This window comes from Zingiber officinale, chromosome 6B (assembly GCF_018446385.1).
Source record: "Zingiber officinale cultivar Zhangliang chromosome 6B, Zo_v1.1, whole genome shotgun sequence".
Taxonomy (NCBI): domain Eukaryota; kingdom Viridiplantae; phylum Streptophyta; class Magnoliopsida; order Zingiberales; family Zingiberaceae; genus Zingiber; species Zingiber officinale.
Window position 1 is genome coordinate 58,053,723 of NC_055996.1, and position 20,740 is coordinate 58,074,462.

At 39.7% G+C, this 20,740-nt stretch overlaps 1 pseudogene; it reads right to left on the bottom strand.

Moving 5' to 3' along the window:
* Nucleotides 1-1,013: 1,013 nt before the first annotated feature.
* On the bottom strand, nt 1,014-18,906 carry LOC121992483 (annotated as a pseudogene).
* Nucleotides 18,907-20,740: the final 1,834 nt, after the last annotated feature.

Consider the following 20,740-nt stretch of genomic DNA (forward strand, 5'->3'; position numbering starts at 1 on the left):
CAAGTCACAGCAAGGCATATCGAATTTACAACAAAAGAGATCAAAATTAGTTGAAGAATCACTAAATGTTTTATTTGAAGAAAATCCTTCTTTGAACTCTACAAGAGCAAACAATGAAGAATTACAATTTAAGTTAGAGAAACTAACACTAAACAAAGTAAATCATCAAGGAGAAGAATACCAAGAGAGTGATGGTGAGAAAAATGAACCTTTGTCACTTGAACCCGAAATTATAACAAATAAAGAATCAACATCTACTAGGATTCATGTAAATCATCCCTTGGATCAAGTAGTAGGAGACATCACTTAAGGAGTGAGAACTTGATCTTACTTTAGAAATGAAGGAAGCCAAGTTGCCTTAATATCTCAAATAGAACCAAAAACCATTGATGATGCCTTGTTTGATCCGGATTGGATTTTAGCAATGCAAGATGAACTATCTCAATTTGAAAGAAGTCAAGTTTGGGATTTAGTTCCTAGGCCTACCAACAAACCAATTATTGATACAAAATGGGTTTTTAGAAACAAACTTGCACTACAACAAAAATTGCAAACGACAACGGATATTATCCGTTGTCGTAGGGTCAAAAAACCGTTGTAACTGAGGGCGTTGTAGAATGTATTGCCCTACGACAACGGTTTTGAATCCGTTGTCTTTGTAGACATTTGACAACGGTTTTTATCCGTTGTTGTTTATATGCTCAAAAATTTGTTTACGAAGGATACGATAACGTTTTAAAACCGTTGTGGTAGACTCTTTTTACAACAGATTTAAACCGTTGTGGTAGATAATATTTACTCGTTTTGTTTTTTTTACAACAGTTATAAATTGTTATGGTATATAATTTTAATATATTTTACAACGGATAAAACCGTTGTCTTTTATCACTTTTTACAAAAAAAAAAAAATCCGTTGTGGTTTACATAGTTTTTACAATATTTTTAACTATTGTCTTTAATGTTCATTAATACCAAATAACTAATCTTATTTTAATATAAGTAAACCATCAATACAAACTAAATATTTACTACATTAAATCCAAAACAAATTTATATGTACATGAACGAAAGAAGAAAACACAAAACACTCGGCAAGAATGTGTTGGGCAGGATGTGCAAAATGGGGAGAAAGCAACATTTGAATTTGTATGATCACTCCAAAGTCTTGAGAAGTCTGAACAGGCCAGCAGCCTCCCTGATGAGCGAGAACTCAATGCATAAGGCCTGGACTTCTATGAAGAGATCACGAACTGCATATCACAACAAACAGACAAACGTGTCAATAAAAATAAATAATCCACCCAGAATAGAATAGAATAGAATCTTAATTCACAGAATTAGAATTTAGTTATCAGAGCCATTAGGTAGCCTCATCTTGAAATAAACTTGCGACAACGTGAGCAATATAAGTAATATGCTGATATATATCTATTTTCCAACTGGATTCATGAGTTCCATCCTGAATCACCAAGCCAAGTCAATGTGGCACCAGACAAAGAACTAGAGCTAGGGAACACTAAGTCTATTGTATTCAGTCTTATCTTACATTACAAGTGGTTATTTCCACGACTCGAACATCTAGATCACATGGTAACAACTTTAATATTGCACCAAGCCCCCCTTCAAGGAAAGAGTTTCATATAATTATAAAAAATTTGTAGCACATTTGATTACTCCAAACAAATTAATAGTTGGAAATGCATGTAAGCATGGTAAAAAAAACAAAAGTAAACTTGCCGTTGATTATCTTGTTTTTGATAAGACTTTGCAGAAAGACACAAACCAACCTCACCAGTCTGTTTTGCATGTACTTGTCCTGACCATCGAAAAGAACATAAAATGCTAGAATTTATCAGCCATTAGAAATAGACAATGACTTCAAGAACCAAATTGCCAACATTATAAAAGGTATAGCCCCTTAAAATGAAAACATGCACTGAAATAGCAAAATACAATGGAAAACAAGCTAAATTGTAGAAGTAAAAATTCTGTATGCTCCACTAACATGCATATTAAGATGCAAGTGAAGTGCATGTTCAAAAGTGAGCAATCTATAATTAAGAGTTTTATCAATTAGAGTAGGTGTATGGAGTACAAGGCCAAAGAAAACATTCAATTAATATAAAAAATAATTTAATTGATTTTAATATTATTAATAATCATGAGTTGTATCATTCAGACAAACACAACCCAACTCCAAACAATTTAAACAAATATTGGCTTAGTGACGACAATGTTGATTATAATGGCAACGATGATTGGATAAGGCAAATATGGAAATAATAAACTAGGCATTAGTCTCATTGGGATCTGTGTAGTTGAACCCAAAATGGTTAGTACAAATACATCATGTTTGATGAAGATGGTGAGGATACATGCTAAGATGTCAGTAGTTCAAAGTGGAAAATACAGCATCACAAACATGATTGAATAAGATGAACATAAATAAGAACTTTCACTGAAAAACCAAAACTGAGCATTAAGCTTAATGTATCCGTCCCCTTAGATTCACGTATCAATAGTTGTCTCGGTGCTACCCAACAAATTGAATTCTAAATGAGAGATACACCTAAAAATTAAGAATTTTTTAGCTGAAACAAATAAGTGCAATGGACAAATGAACTGTGAAAGAATCGCGAAATGTAACAAAGATTTTTTTTTCTTTATTCATAGAACTGCGGAAACTCAGAAATTCTAGAACTAATACAACTGCTGACAATCTTTACTTTAGATTAGAAAAACTAAAATTTACAGAGGTATAGTAAGCAAAAGCAACTATGAAGCATGGAACAATGTTTAAATGAAAGGAGTAGTCTAAAGAAGATGAGACTGACAATAAACTAACACAGTGGCAATAAAAGCAAACAATTCAAACTGCCAAAAATTAAAGGTAAAAAAGAAACGAAGTTTCACCTCTAAAGGGATGTAGGTGCACACAAGTCAAGAACTTCCCTAACAATTATCAAAATTGATCATCACTTGCACAATGGAACAAATTTCAACTGTTACTGTCTCTTAGATGGATATTTTAATGAAAGGATGTAGTCTAAAAAAGATGAGATTGACAATAAACGATCACAGTGGCAAAAAAAAGGCAAACAATTCAAACTTCCAAAAATTAAAGGTAAAAAAGAAACGAGGTTTCCCTTCTAAAGGGATGTAAGCACAAAAGTCAAGAACTTCCCTAACGATCATCAAAATTGATCACCACTAGCACAATTGAATGTGCAGGACGTTGGACTGACTAATCCATAAATTCATCTTAATTTTTTGTTTAATAATCAAGCTTATCATCACTAAGACAACTATGCCAAATCATTTAGAGCTACTAAGAAAAATACAATTTTGCAATTAAAAATGTTTTTATAGGAAAATGATCATACTATGCAGCTTAGAGACAAATAGATTTTTTTCATGTAATAAGTTAGTAATTCAAAACCAATGCCTTCAAAAAGTGACAGCATTGAAAATGAAAGAAGAAGAACCTTTATGTTTTCACATGATGCTATACAATTAGTGATGTACATGTGTACAAACTAAGTTGGTAGATTAACTGCAGTTGTCAGTCTGTTGACTGCTTCCATTGAGTGTAGACTCATTTCCATATTCACAAGAACACTGAAATACCTGCCAACCAAATTCTGATAAGAAAAACAGGCATAGCACCCACATATTTATCACTGACAAATATCAAAAGATCTTACTCTGAAATTTCAGGAGAATTCATCAACTTTGAAAGAACTTCAACAGCTATAAGTGGGTTGTGCTCAACAAGATCCTAGAAAACATATATATTCTCATCACAAAATTTGAAATGAGAAATCACATAATAATGAAAATAATGCAAACCGGTAGCTTTGAAGGAGTAAGTCCACAGTGATAGACAAGTTTCGCATCCTTTGCAAGTTCTAACACAAATTGTTGCAAGAAGAAACAAAAAGAAAGGCCATATTGTTTCATTAATACAGAAAATGTTGGCATAGGTGAAGGGAAAACAACTAGTAATGTTCATAGAGCACAGCTGAAATATTGGCCACTATGACCAACAGATGCTACCTAGTTAGCGTGAAAAAGAACATGACCTCTTGTTGGGCAGGTGCAAGTGGGCCTTTTAATGCTTTAGCAATTAAATCTCTCACTGCAGCCCCTCGACTGGTGTCAGCACACATGCCATAATCCCACAAAAGCTCATGATTGCTGTCAAGATTGAGCCATATAAGCTGTACAAGAATTTGCAGATTAATAACAGTAGAGAAAACAATTGAACACGCAAGGTCTCAGGTGAAATTTTTTACTTCTCCATCTAACACTGGGAGCATCGGTGGTGCAGGTCTTATCCATTGTGGACCCAATCCTTCAACAGACAAGTTTTGCATTAAACCTAATATAGCATTGCCTTATCATCAGAACCAATTCTTGGTTTTGTTCCTGCAGCGGAAAGCTTTGGCCTGAAACAGAGCAATATTACCACAAGGCTCCTAGGAAACTTCTTATATATATCAAGGGGAGGGATATGTTGTATACTCATATGGAGTAGCATCAGTGCCGATAGATATATCTGGATCTGGAATAACAAACAGAAATCGATGATTAAAATCGACACCTTCAGAGATCAAACACCACAAACTTTGACATATGAACAGGCAAAGGGCATGATGAAACAAATCAAAAGCTAAAAAGAAGAAGAAAAGAGAATGTTGCGTTTGCAAATACAAGCATAGTGGAATCAAAAGTAGGTTTCATTTTTTGAGACAAAATTTATGAACGAATACAAGACCTAGGTTATGAATCTACCTTGACTATGGCTCTAGCACAAATCCAAATAAGACAAGACCTAGGTTATGAATCGACGGAGTAGGAGTGTCACATTTGGCGAAGAAATACACCTCGTCTGATCAAAAGGTTCTACGAGCGAAAGAAGTAGCAGTGGAAGGTCAAAGAGCCTCGTCGAACTCAGAAACCCGCTCACCAGGAAACGAGAGGAGCACACCGTCGTGGAGGAAGATCTAGCGGAGCCGTGAAGAGATTGTATGAGGAGAGGGAAAGAAAAATGGCTTAGGTTTGGGAACACAAAGGGGAAAACATAGCGCCGAAAAGAAAACAACGAGGGAAAGCAAATCAGTGAGGGGGAAAATGACCAAAGTCGATTACAACGGTTTTTTCAAAACTATCGTCATAGCCGCTAAAAAAGCGTTTAAAGACAACGGATTTATAAAATCGTTGTAAAAAGTGTTGTTGATTCAAAAAAATCGCTCAATGACAACAGTTTTCCCAAAACCGTTGTCTTTTATATTTAATGGGGAATTCAAAGACAACGGTTTTGGCAAAAACCGTTGTCTTTGAGCAAATACGCAACGCTTTCTCTTAAAACCGTTATTGTAGGGGTGTTGTCTTTTAACATTTTTATTGTAGTGTTGATGATAAGGGGATAGTTGTGAGAAACAAAGCTAGATTGGTTGCTAGGGGTTTCAATCAAGTAGAAGGGTTAGATTATGATGAAACTTATGCACCCGTAGCTAGATTGGAGTCTATTAGGATGATGTTGGCCTTTGCCGCCCACAAGGGGTTCAAGTTGTACCAAATGGATGTAAAATCAGTATTTTTAAATGGTGTTGTAAAAGAAGAAGTATATGTTGAGCAACCACAGGAATTTGAGAATTTGGAGTGTCCAAATCATGTATATAAACTTAAAAAGGCCTTATATGGGTTAAAACAAGCTCCCCGAGCTTGGTATGAACGATTGTCAACATTTCTAGTATAAAAAGGGTTTCATCGAGGGAAAATTGATCCCACATTATTCTTAAAAAATAGTGGTAATGATATGTTTGTGGCCCAAGTATATGTAGATGACATTATTTGTGGCTCCACAAATAAATATTTTTTAAATGAATTCATTAGTCACATGGAGAGTGAGTTTGAAATGAGTTTGGTTGGCGAGTTAACATTCTTTCTAGGGTTACAAACCAAGCAAACAAAAGAGGGCATTTACATTCATCAATCAAAATATGTCAAAGAGATATTTAAGAAGTTTGGAATGGAAAATGCAAAGGAAATATCTACTCCCATGGCCACTAGTACTAAATTGGATAAAGACATTGAGGGGAAAGAGGTTGACTCCAAGGTGTATCGTACTGCTATAGGGAGTCTTCTCTATCTCACGGCTAGTAGACCCGATATACTTTTTGTTGTAGGTATATGTGCAAGGTATCAATCTTGCGCCAAGGAGTCACATTTGAGTGTCGTTAAGCGAATTCTCCGATATCTTAAGGGAACTCAAAATGTTGGTCTTTGGTATCCTAGAACCGAAACTTTTGACCTAGTGGGCTATACCGATTCCGATTATGCCGGATGCAAATTAGATCACAAAAGTACTAGTGGTAGTTGTCAATTTCTAGGATCCTCTCTAGTAAGTTGGTCTAGTAGAAAACAATATTGTGTAGCTCTCTCCACAACCGAAGCAGAATATATTGCTATGAGAGAGTGTGTATCACAATTATTGTAGATGACTCATACTCTAGAGGACTATAAGCTTACCTACAATGATGTTCAAGTTCTTTGTGATAATGTGAGTATGATCAACTTGAACAAAAATCTCATCCATCATTCAAGAACGAAACACATAGAGGTTAAACATCATTTTATTCGTGATCATGTGACTCGACGTGACATCATTTTAAATTATGTTGAGTCAAAATCAAACTTATCCGATATCTTCACTAAACCTCTTCCCGAAGTTGAATTTAGCTTTCTTAGAAGAGAATTGGGAATGTGTTGTATTGATTAAATCACTACCTCCATGATCACTTTATAGGTAAAGCTTGTTAAGTTCTCTTCACCTTAATTTTGCCTCTCACAAAAACCTAGGATTGTCCTCTTAATATGATTTAGATGGGGGTGAGAGGTTAGAGACATTTATCTTGGTCATAATGCTTGTTATGATGCATTATTTTGGTCAAGAAAAATGATTTTCATATGAAACATTCATTTGTCCAATCATAGGGAAAGCAAGTGTACAAATCATGTGCACGTTGCCCTACGATTATGATTGGAAATTTTAAATTTACCATATGTGTAAAACTTATTTTTGAAACCTTGGTTGAAGTTTGTTATTGGATGGGAGTTATCATTGAAAAATTAGATACGTACTTACTCAACTCATTGAAGTTTTCGACAACCTTCAGTTTTGTGTAAGTCTTCGCTAAGAAGAGTCAAATTTTGTCAAACTTTATTTTTCCTTGATAATATGATATATATATAATGTCTACACAAAATTTCATGATTTTTAGAGTAGTGTACATTTGTTTGTGCATTTCAAAAACTTGGATCTGAAAGTTTTCGAAAGTGCAGTAATATTAGACCTCCCAATCGATCGGTTGATCGATTGAGAGGCTTGCGTTTCACCACAGAGAGCATCTGAATCAATCAATGGATCGATTCAGAGTGTTTCAATCGATCAATGGATCGATTGGAACGCGTTTTTGATTTTCACAGAGGGCATCTGAATCGATCAATGGATCGATTCAGCGCGTTTGAATCGATCAATGGATCGATTGAGACGCATGTTCAATTCTCACAGAAGCTTCGTGAATCGATCGACCGATCGATTCACTTGTTCTCAATCGATCTGTTGATCGATTGGGAATTTAAAACCCATCTTAAATCACGGTTGACCTGAGTCCACTCTCCTTTCCTCCATTTCTCTCTTTCGACTCGCTCTGTGCCCTAACCTGGGCGATTTTCCCAGCGACTCTCCCGCCCGCATCGACCGTTCTCTCCGACGGTTTTCTTCGGCAAAGGGCGCTCTTCCACCTTTCTCCTGCTTCCGCTCCTCCTCTCTTGGCAAACAGGGCAGCCCCTTCTTCCTTGTCTCCGCGTCGCTCGCACACCATGTGGACTCAAAACCCTAAGTACATTTCTTTACACTCTTGTCATTTTTCTTTGCCTTTTGCTCTAATATGTGGACTAATCTACATGTGTCTTGTGTGTGTTTATGTGTTGCCTTGCCTTTTCCTCATGCATTTCATTGTATGCACGCACTATTCTTGCATTTTTTTTGTGTCTTCTTCCTTGCATTTTCTGTTGCACTGCATATTCATTTGCCATTTCTTGTTCTTTTGCATTTGCTATCAAATAGGAAGAAACAAAGAGTTCGTGAATTGGGCGAAGGATCATCCATTCCCCCATCACGCCCATTACCTCCCAATGATCAACGCTTTCCTAATGTTGCCATGCAGTAGGCCTTTAGTAAATATACCTTCAAACTAATAACCCCTAGGTCTGTTGATCTTCCTCTTATTTTGATATCTATTCCCTTTTCAGGCACTATAAACTTGAGTCAATGTTATCTTGTGAGAGGAATATCAATGTGAGTCTTGTCTCTGAATTCTATAATAATTTGCACACTTCTGATGGTATCACCTATCGTACTCACGTTACAAGGTGGAGTTTGGACTTTTCTATGAGCTCCTTCAGTCCTTTCTAGGGTGTCTACCATCCGAAAATGATTTTATTTTTTATCCCACATTTCCTGATGAGTTTCCTCCACCATTTGAGCATCTCAGCATTGCATCCATGCATCAGTCCCTTTTTGGCCGTCCTCGTCCGGACGGGCCAAATGCACAGATCACTACCTTCTCTTCTCTTGAGTTATCGGCTGAGAACGCCGCTTTGTTTAAGGTGATCATTAACTGTCCCTTTCCCATTGTCTCACGTGCTTTAGCCGCTCTTCGACCCCCTCACATGTTTGCATTATATGCCATTCGACATAGATTTAACCATTAGATTTAATTATGTAGATTGAGGTTATGTGATTAGGGTTTTGCTTTAATTTAGTTGAGGGATTTTTATTTAGATATTCATTTGGATTTAGCTAAATAAAATATATATATTGTTTGACACAGGACTCTGATTAGAGACAGACGTCTCGACGTTGGATTTGGCGTGATACTACCTGCTATTTGAGGCGGGTACCCTTTGACTTATCTTTTGATACTGTCATATGATATGTATAGTTTATATATAATTACTAGTGGTAGATGGTAGATTTATTTCTTCCCTGGTCTTAGCTTAGTTGATACCTATCACATGCTTCTTCTATTAGTTGTTGTACTTTAGAATTGGATGATTTTTACCTTTTGCTATGTTTATGTATGTTATGGAGATGGATAGATACATTTAGTGTTATTTCCACTGGATCAGTTACTGTAGATACTTGTTATATGTTGTTGGATCTATGCTGCGTATATCATGGTTATATTTATATGTGTTTACCTTTTTGGCACGCACATATATGGAGGAGGCTTTGTTCAGGTATGTCATATTGTAGCCGCATGCACCATATCGCATGATTGCATGCTGGGCGATTGACGACTCCATTATTGTTGAGCTCGTCGGCCGGCTACATGGGCCTGCACACAACGTGTCCACTCATGGGTAATGGCACAACACTAGGGTGTGTATGGTAGTTAGCTCTGTAGTGCTCCGCTGGTCCATGTAGTTAGAACTAGGGTAGTCATCGCGTACCGGGAGATGAGAGTCTTGCGCTCCCTCACTATATTTGAGGTAGGAGGATAGGTGTACTCCGACAGCATCCCGTCCACTCGGTCACTCTTCAGGGGCAGTGATGGCAGAGTGCACGGTGTCACAGCCCTACCCACTCGGTCTCACCATTGTGTGTGAGGTGACTGACTGGCTGACAGGGGTGACCATGTCATATTTCATCATATGCGCAGATTGTATTTATTGTGATTGTTGCATATTGGATGATGCATTTTGGTGATTGCATATGATTGACATGCATACAGGATACATGCTTATTTGCTCTGACTATTTTTATCTCTGTATGTTCACAGTCAGTTGCCCAAGCCTCGCAGGTGAGTACAGTTTATTTCAGTTATGCATTTTATTATTATTCTTGCTATAGACTATACTTTATGTCTATTGCTGGATATTACAGTTCAAGTCAGCTATGCATATCTGTTATACTATTAGGAGATTGTACCGTAGATTGTACTGTTAGGAAACTGTACTATAGATCCTATGGTTTAGGAGACTGTACCTTAGGATATTGCTAGTAGTTATATGTTGCTGTACATATCTATTGGATTACTTGCTGAGTTCTTTGAACTCACCCCGTTGTTACTATTTTTCAGGTTGAGGCTGTCAGGAGAGATTCCAGTCGCTAGCCCCTTTATCGCGAGGATTTCCTGTTGTCGGGATCTGTTTTGTTTTTGCATCTTATATACTTGTGATGTGGGTTTTGTGTTGTGGACTTTATATCGAACACTTGGGTTTACTACTTTTGGTTTTCCGCTGCGGATATATTTTCATTACTTCGTGGATTTTATCTTTCTTCGTTGTAGTGGAGTAGGATGTTTATATATATCTTCGAAATTCTATATCGTTCTTTCTTTATATAACTGCGTGGATTGTTCATATTATATCTGTGTGGAAATATTGAATATAACTGCGTGGATTGTTTACTATTTGTGTGTATTGTTCCGGCCGTGTGTGGCCGAGGTATAGATATATGTATTCTTGATTCATATTGTCACCCGTACAGGGGAGATGCTGCCGAAATTTCTTCTGACAGGGACTACCTGGGGCGTGACAATTCTTTTGGTATCAGAGCAAGGTACACGATACTTGCTCTTCGTTTCGGATTTTTGAGGTTTATCTTATACCAATTTATTTGGTATCAGAGCAAAGTTTTGCGATACCTACTTGTCGGGTTTCGGATTTACGATGCTTACTTTCGTGAGCATTTCTCGGTATTTTGGATTTGTACGGATTTTCGTCGACTTACTCGTTTCTGAATTCCGAGGTATTTTGACAATGATCTATTGATTCTATTTGGGGCTAAGCAGTGACAGGACATCTCCAGACGGTAAATAGGTAACTTAGGTAATTTTATAGTTTTCATACTTGTAGTGATATCTGGGTAACATTTTGTTTTCAGATATGATACCTACACGTGTTCCGGTATCGAGACGTGGGCGACCACGAAAGAGGCCGATATATTCTCCTGAGACAGAGTCTTCAGAGAGGTCTGCTAGGGTTGAGCCTGTCCGTCAAGGGCAGACTCCTCAGGACATTGTGGGTACATCTACTTATCAGGCCCCGACGGTTCCGACTTCAGAGGTACATACCTCGACTGTACCACTAGTGGTACCACCGTCGGTATATCAGGCACCTCCCCCATCAGCAGTACTCGCGGTATACTCGGCACCCTCTCTAGCTATACCTGTTACTACGTAGTCGGTATTACTACAGATACCTGTGTCGGTTACTATATACTAGGCACCCACACCGGTAGTACCGGTTACTTCTTACCCGGTACTGCCCATTGTACTTTTAGTACTTATGTCTACCCTGTAGTTCCACCAGTAGTACCCACCTCGGTTTATGCAGCAGCACTAGTAGTACCTCCTCCAACTTATCCAGTAGTACCACCCATAGGATCAGCTCTAGTGGTTCTGTCCAGTTCCGTAGCGATATCTACGGATATAGTTGTGGCAATGCCACGGATCCCAGCCTTAGCGGAGTCGGTGAAAAGATCGATTTACGCTATTTCACGGGGAGACTGATCCGAGCGTGACTCAATCTTGGATAGAGTCTATAGAGCGGACATTCTTTTATATGGCTGCTCCGAGTGGGAGAAGGCTGAGCGGACTGCTTACCACTTACGAGGTGGGGCAGAGATCTAGTGGGACACAGCGCTCCATTATAGGCGAGCAGCATATTTCCTGGATGAGAGTTAGGGAGGCATTTGAGAGTCAGTATTTTTCTCGCGCGTATCAGATGACACGTCGGCAGGATTTTCTGAGTCTTCGACAGAATAACCGCTCAGTGATGGAGTATAATGCCGAATTTAATCGGTTGGCTAGATTCTGTCTTCAGTTAGTTGTCGAGGATAGATCTCGTATGCTTTAGTTTGTCCAAGGACTGGACGGGCATCTTCAGGTGAAGATTGCCGGTTTTGGTAGTTCATCATACGCAAAGGCACTGGATAGAACTCTTATGATTGAGTCTGCTCATCAGAGAGTGAATGCAAACAAGAAGAGGAAGCAGACTGATCGGACTTCCGGACAGATCCAGCAGAAGTCAGGACGATATTTATCTGGACGTTTCCGATCTGCTCAGCAGAATCAGAAATAGTCCACCGGTGACTCTCACTGCACCCGATGCGGGTCTCGAGATCACATCACCTCTGCATGCACCCTGGGACAGTCAGTTTGCTATTATTGTAAACTGCCTGGGCACTTGAGCCGAGATTGTTCGCTGAAGGCTCAGCATGTAGCTTCTGGGATTTCTGTTCCGGGAGGACAGTTTGGTCAGTCCGGGACTCAGCGAGGTGGGCCGAAAGCCCAATCTTCGCATCGTCAGCAGAGGACAACTCCCCCTGTAGCAGTTGCATATGGCATGCATGGGCAGGAGCATTCCGGTGTCCTTGTGAAGAACCCCACGATATTCTGCCTTAGTGTTCTCCTGTACTATTCGTCAAGAAGAAGGATGACACTCTGAGGTTGTGCATTGATTATAGGCAGCTGAATGCAGGGACTATCAGAAATAAGTACCCTTTGTCATGGATTGAGGATTTATTTGATCAGCTCAGAGATACATCAGTGTATTCTAAGATTGATCTGCGGTCTGGATATCATCAGCTGAGAATTAGAGATTTTGATATTCAGAAGACAACATTTCGCACCAGATACGGACATTACGAGTTTTTGGTGATGTCGTTTGGGCTTACCAATGCTCCAGCAGTATTTATAGATTTGATGAACCGTATCTTTCTGGAGTATCTAGATCAGTTCGTTATTGTGTTTATCGATGACATATTGATCTATTCACGTTCCGAGGAGGAACATGTATAGCATCTTCGCATAGTCTTGGAGACTCTGCGACGACATCATCTATATGCGAAGTTCAGCAAGTGTGCATTTTGGCTATCCTCAGTTGGTTTTCTGGGACACGTGGTGTCCAGCCGAGGTATTTCAGTAGATCCTCAGAAGATCGAGGCTATCACCAGCTGGTAGAAGTGGAAGTCAGTCCAGGAGATCCGTAGTTTCTTGGGACTGGCTGGATATTACCGACGATTCGTTGAGGGTTTCTCCAGCATTGCTATGCCATTGACACATCTGACTAGGAAAGGTGTGACGTTCACGTAGTCAGAGGCTTGTGAGACCAGCTTCCAGGAGCTGAAGCAGAGATTAGTATCAGCACCAGTCTTGGTTTTACCTTCTGGTGATGACGGATTCATACTTTACACAGACGCATCTCTTCAGGGATTGGGCGCTGTTTTGATGCAGCATGACAGGGTAGTCTCTTATACTTCTCGTCAGTTGAAGGAGCATGAGAAGAACTACCCAATACATGATTTAGAGCTAGCCGCTATTATCTTTGCTTTGAAGATTTGGCGACATCATCTTTATGGTATTAATTTTGAGATTCTTACTGATCATAAGAGTCTCAAATATATTTTCACACAGAAGGAGCTCAATCTCCGACAGAGGAGATGGATGGAGTTCCTGAAGGATTATGATTGTACTATTAGCTACCATCCGGGTAAAGCTAATGTGGTTGCTGATGCACTTAGCAGGAAGTCCAGAGGGACTTTAGCTTGTCATCGAGTTTTAGTCTCGGACTTGATTCAGGGATTCTCCGAGTTGGGCCTTGACGAGCAGGGACGGACAGAGCAGGGTATTCTTGTTACTACGGTTGTTCAGTCGTCGATCAGGATGAGGATTCGAGAGGCCCATGGCGGAGATCAGCAGTTACAGTTCATTAGTAGCCAGATAGCTTCCGGACAGCAGACCGAGTTTACACGAGATGACGAGGGGATTATTTATTTTCGAGGTAGATTATGTGTACCTCAGTCTCACCCGGTCATGGAGGAGTTACTTCAGGAGGCTCATCGTTCTAGATTTGCTATCCACCCAGGTGGGACCCGTATGTATCGTGATTTGAGGCGTTCTTATTGGTGGAACGGTATGAAGAAAGACATTGCAGATTTTGTAGCTAGATGTCTTGTCTGTCAGCAGGTGAAGGCTGAGCACCAGAGACCTGCTGGTTTACTTCAGAGGATCCCTATTCCCGAGTGGAAGTGGGAGCATATTACTATGGATTTTGTGGTAGGATTGCCTAGGACTCGACGAGGCCATGATGCGATTTGGGTAATCGTTGACCGATTAACCAAATCCGCACACTTTTTAGCGATCCGGAAGACTGATTCTCTGGATCGATTAGCTGAGTTATATTGTCGAGAGATTATCAGATTGCATGGAGTTCCGTTGAGCATTATATCTGATAGAGACCCACGGTTCACGTCCCGATTCTGGCAGAGTTTGCAGCAGGCCTTGGGCACACAGCTTCGTTTCAGTACGACATTCCATCCGCAGACAGATGGGCAGTCAGAGCGGACTATTCAGACATTGGAGGACTTACTGAGGTCTTGCGTTATGGATATCGGAGGCAGTTGGGAGGACCACCTGCCATAAGTGGAGTTCACCTACAACAACAGCTATCATTCGGCTATCCAGATGGCACCGTTTAAGGCGTTGTATAGTAAACCGTGTCGGACACCCATCCTTTGGGAGGAGGTTGGGGAGGCCCAACTGATAGGACCTCAGAGAGCTCAGCAGGATGCAGAGTTAGTTCTCACTATCAGACGGAGGATGTCTGAGGCTCAGGACCGTCAGAAGAGTTATGCTAATCAGAGACGGAGACCCTTGGAGTTCTCCATTGGTGATCATGTATTTCTGAGAGTTTCACCCACGAAAGGGGTGAAGAGATTTGGTCTTCGAGGTAAGTTAGCTCCACGATATATTGGGCCATTCCAGATCTTGGAGAGGATTGGAGCAGTAGCTTACCGTTTGATGCTACCACCATCTCTAGCAGGCATTCACGATGTATTCCATGTATCTATGCTGAGGAGATACGTATCCGACCCAGCACATGTTCTGTCAGATATATCAGTTCCCATTCAGCTTGACGTTACTTACGAGGAGGTTCTGGTACGGATTTTGGACCACAGAGAGCGTAAGCTGCGGAACAAGACTGTCCGGCTGGTTAAAGTCGGATGACAGCATCATTCGGACGAGGAGGCTACTTGGGAGTTGGAAGATACGATCCGAGCTCGATACCCTCATCTTTTTACTTGAGATATGTGGGTTAGAGTTTCTTTCAGCATTTATACTATTTGGTTATATCCTAGTGTTTGCTGTTGGGTATAGCGAAATTTGGGGACCAAATTTTTATTAGTAGGGGAGGATGTGAGATCTTGGAAAAATTTAATTAATAGGGTTATTTGGAAAATAGCCTTATAAAATTTTCCGAAATTTTTAGAAATTTTCTGGGGATTTTTCGGAGTTCGTACAATGGGTTTTGAGGGGATCGATCGGCGGGCACGGATAAAGCCTGTTTGGGATACCCGTTTAAGTGAGGAAAAGTTTTTATTTTAAAATTCCTTTTCTTATTCTCTTCTAAACGCCGAGCCTTTCCCTAAAACGCCGAACCACCCTTTTCCTTCCCTGACCCCATGCGCTCTCCCTTCCTCCTCTGTGCTCTCTCTCGCGGACGAGCGATGCCATGGGATTAGGGTTTCCAGCTCCGGTGATCTTTCTGCCGGCATCGACCAGTACGCTCATACCTAGCCAAAGTCCCTTCTCCTGCCCGATCCTTTCTTCTTCTTTCCGATCGCCTTCGATCGTCGCCGAAGCTTCACCATCCCGACTTTGCCGTCGACCTAGGGGAGCAGACGTCGGTATAGATCCGATCGTGGATGACCTTCTCCAGTCTTAGGTGAGAGCATGGATCTCTTTCTCCTCCCGGTGTTGCCGGCGACGCCACCGATTCCAATCACCTGCGAGCTCATAGCCCTAGGTCACCAACGCACCTTCTCTTCTTCTTCTTGGCGACTGAATTAGGTCACGGATTGGAGGGGATCAGTGAGTTGTGCTTGGGTTTTCGGGTAGAGACCAGAGGAGTTGTGCTGGATCAGTAATCTTTCGGCTTGATTCCAATCTTGATCCGATCAGTGAGGTAAGATTAGGTAATCACTGCTTTGATCCATTTGATTCCTGTGAGGATCTGTTTGTGGATTTTAATTTGTGTGCTGTGGTTTCTTTGATCCAGCAGCTCACCTGGGTTTCGGCAGAACCTCCCTCCAGCAGCATCTTGTTTCAACAGCAACTTGATTAGAGCAGTGAGGTTCTGTTGCTGTGCTGTTGACAAAGGTTTTGGATCAGTGAGGTGATTTCCAGCAGCATTCCTTGATCCAGCAATCAACAGGGGCTGTGAATCGAGGTATGTGTAGGGATTTTGATACATGTGGATTATGGTTGTATTACTTGATCGTGTGTAGAATTGAATTAGGTTTATGTGTAGATTTAGGTATGATTTGGATTACATGATTACTAGATGGTTAGTGATTATGTTTAGATTTATTTGTTTATATTGATCTAATGGAATGATTAGGGTTAAGTTAATTAACCCTAGTCAACCGTTGGATTTCTAATCTAATTGGTGATTAGGGATTATGTAACTAATCCTAATTAACCATTAGATTTAATTATGTAGATTGAGGTTATGTGATTAGGGTTTTGCTTTAATTTAGTTGAGGGATTTTTATTTAGCTATTCATTTGGATTTAGCTAAATAAAATATATATATTGTTTGACACAGGACTCTGATTCGAGACAGACGTCTCAACGTTGGATTTGGCGTGATACTACCTGCTATTTGAGGCGGGTACCCTTTGACTTATCTTTTGATACTGTATTATGATATGTATAGTTTATATATAATTACTAGTGGTAGATGGTAGATTTATTTCTTCCCTGGTCTTAGCTTAGTTGATACCTATCACATGCTTCTTCTGTTAGTTGTTGTACTTTAGAATTGGTTGATTTTTACCTTTTGCTATGTTTATGTATGTTATGGAGATGGATAGATACATTTAGTGTTATTTCCACTGGATCAATTACTGTAGATACTTGTTATATGTTGTTGGATCTATGCTGCGTATATCATGGTTATATTTATATGTGTTTACCTTTTTGGCACGCACATATATGGAGGAGGCTTTGTTCAGGCATGTCATATTGTAGTCGCATGCACCATATCGCATGATTGCATGCTGGGCGATTGACGACTCCATTATTGTTGAGCTCGTCGGCCGGCTACATGGGCCTGCACACAACGTGTCCACTCATGGGTAATGGCACAGCACTAGGGTGTGTATGGTAGTTAGCTCTGTAGTGCTCCGCTGGTCCGCTCATGAGTAGTGTGACTGCAGCGTGGTAGCAGGCAGGGATCCCTCTCCGTCATCGCGTACCGGGAGATGAGAGTCTTGCGCTCCCTCACTATATTTGAGGTAGGAGGATAAGTGTACTCCGACAGCATCCCGTCCACTCGGTCACTCTTCAGGGGCAGTGATGGCAGAGTGCACGGTGTCACAGCCCTACCCACTCGGTCTCACCATTGTGTGTGAGGTGACTGACTGGCTGACAGGGGTGACCATGTCATATTTCATCATATGCGCAGATTGTATTTATTGTGATTGTTGCATATTGGATGATGCATTTTGGTGATTGCATATGATTGACATGCATACAGGATACATGCTTATTTGCTCTGACTATTTTTATCTCTGTATGTTCACAGTCAGTTGCCCAAGCCTCGCAGGTGAGTACAGTTTATTTCAGTTATGCATTTTATTATTATTCTTGCTATAGACTATACTTTATGTCTATCGCTGGATATTACAGTTCATTTCAGCTATGCATATCTGTTATACTGTTAGGAGATTATACCGTAGATTGTACTGTTAGGAAACTGTACTATAGATCCTATGGTTTAGGAGACTGTACCTTAGGATATTGCTAGTAGTTATATGTTGTTGTACATATCTATTGGATTACCTGCTGAGTTCTTTGAACTCACCCCGTTGTTACTATTTTTCAGGTTGAGGCCGTCAGGAGAGATTCCAGTCGCTAGCCCATTTATCGCGAGGATTTCCTGTTGTCGGGATCTGTTTTGTTTTTGCATCTTATATACTTGTGATGTGGGTTTTGTGTTGTGGACTTTATATCGAACACTTGGGTTTACTACTTTTGGTTTTCCGCTGCGGATATATTTTCATTACTTCGTAGATTTTGTCTTTCTTCGTTGTAGTGGAGTAGGATGTTTACATATATCTTCAAAATTCTATATTATTCTTTCTTTATATAACTGCGTGGATTGTTCATATTATATCTGTGTGGAAATATTGAATATAACTGCGTGGATTGTTCATATTATATCTGTGTGGAAATATTGAATATAACTGCGTGGATTGTTTACTATTTGTGTATATTGTTCCGGCTTTGTGTGGCCTAGGTATAGATATATGTATTCTGGATTCATATTGTCACCCGTATAGGGGAGATGCTGCCGAAATTTCTTCTGGCAGGGACTACCTGGGGCGTGACACTTCGACCCCCTCACATGTTTGCATTATATGCCATTCGATATTCCCTTGACATCAACATCGCTCTGAACATATTTCATTGCATCATTCATTTTACTCAGCCAGTGCAGCAGATGATTCACATGCCTTTCGGTCATCTCATCACTGACTGGCTGGAGTTCATAAAGATAGATGTCTCTCGGGGACAGTTGGAGCCCATGACTGTTGCCTACTCTCGAATTTCTTCACGCTCCTTCACGAAGACGGGCTTAGTGGGTGGTCCAGGGGGAGTTTGATGGCGCAATGGGCGTGCTCTTGGTGAGGGACCCAGGGCTTGCCACTGGGCGGATGCATAGGCATTGGTTCCTGCGGTGGGTGATGCTGAGGAGGATATCCCCAAGCCAGCTTCTCCGACGTTCGAGGAGACTGTCGATACCCGCCTTGAGGAGCTGACCATGGAGGTAGCCAGCTTGCACACCATGATGGATACCATGGTCCATCGACAGTCTATGATGCAGGCGACTCTGGACACGTTAGTGGATTTGGTAAGCTCTTGGGTGACGGGTCATCCGTCTCAGTCTGTTCTATCCACAGATCCCGTCCCACATGCTGAGGATGTTCCTGGTGCTTTCTCTGCGGCGTCCCCTGCTCCAGCTACTACGTCTGCTCCTTCTGCTGATCCTGATCTTACTCCTCCGGGAGATTATCTCATTGAGTTCTATGTCCCTTTATGATACGTGTTATTATACGTTAATTGGATGATTGTTGTGGAGTCCCTCTGTGAACTTCATTTTATTTTGGGTATATGATATACTGTTTGTTGTATATTTTATTTTGTTTCTAAAATCACGGTTGTTATATTATGTTGATGTCTGTGTATTTTAGGGGGAGTACCCCTCGGATTTATCATGTTTGCTTAGTGCACATATTGAGGGCGAGTTTTATTTTTGATTTTTGACAAAGGGGGAGATATATATTGAAGTTTATGCTTAATTTAATTAAATTGAAATTCAAGCTGATTGTTTATGTTCATGCTTACTGCTTATGCTTATTTCAGATGAATTTCAGCGTAGTTACAATCATTATTTATCATTGTATTATTATGGTGTATTGGAAATTAGCCTAAACTTACACTATGTGAAAATGTGAAATAGACTTCGGATATTATCCGAAGTAATAGGTAGATAATTACCGAAGTAAACGCACGTGAAGTAAAAGAGTCAATTTTTTACTTCACCACACGTTTACCGAAGTCTATCAACGGTCCAAAACCGGTTCAAAATCAGACCGTTTTCAAAGTAAAAAAGCTCTATTACTTCATCGAGACTTGTAAAAAGACCGAAGTAGTTGATGATCTATGACTTCATAGGTTTCGTTGTTTGACGAAGTAAAATAGGTCTACAACTTCACAATTTTTGAATTCTGGTGCAGTAAATGTTTAATTTTACTTCTGCATAATTTGACTTGGTCGAAGTATTTATTATTATATTACTTCATAGTAGTATAAAAGTAATAGAGCATATTTTACTACAACAAAAAATTCAATGTAGCGAAGTAATTTATACGAACTACTTCATAAATTTAATCAGTAGTGAAGTAAATAGTTTCTTTAACTACACCACTATTTAAATTTAATGAAGTTTTTTTTGTTGTATTACTTCATCATTTATTTATAGTATCAAAGTAATTGACGATATTTTACTACAATACAATTTTAATTGACAACAAATTATATTATAATATTTTACTACAACACAATATTTTTTATCACCAAAATTAAACAAATATATCACAAATATGTATCAAATACAATCCAAAAGTGTATTCATAAAAGACATGTTTAACCATAACCCAAAAACTTTTGTATCCATAAATCTCTAAATGCATGTCTAAAATTTATATCATAGCCTACACTTAGGCACCCATATAGAAGTAGACGAATTCGCTCCATTCACTTCTGACTTCATCATACTGAGATTGATTGTAATATTGTTTATTTTTTGATGCTGCAAACTGAAACATTAACAGAAGTTTGAGGATCAATAAAAAATGACTCAATATTTTATAAAGAAAATATTTCATAAAGAAGAAATTCACCTTTCTCTCCAATTGTGGATCTTCATCCAAGACTATCTCTTTCATGTATTGCATCACACAATATCCACATTCAGTAAACATACCAATTCACAAGGACCTTCCCTTATCCAAAACCTACATAACCTAACAATACACAATATAGATCATGCCTATCAAAAATGGAGAACAGATTACACTATATATCATACATATCAA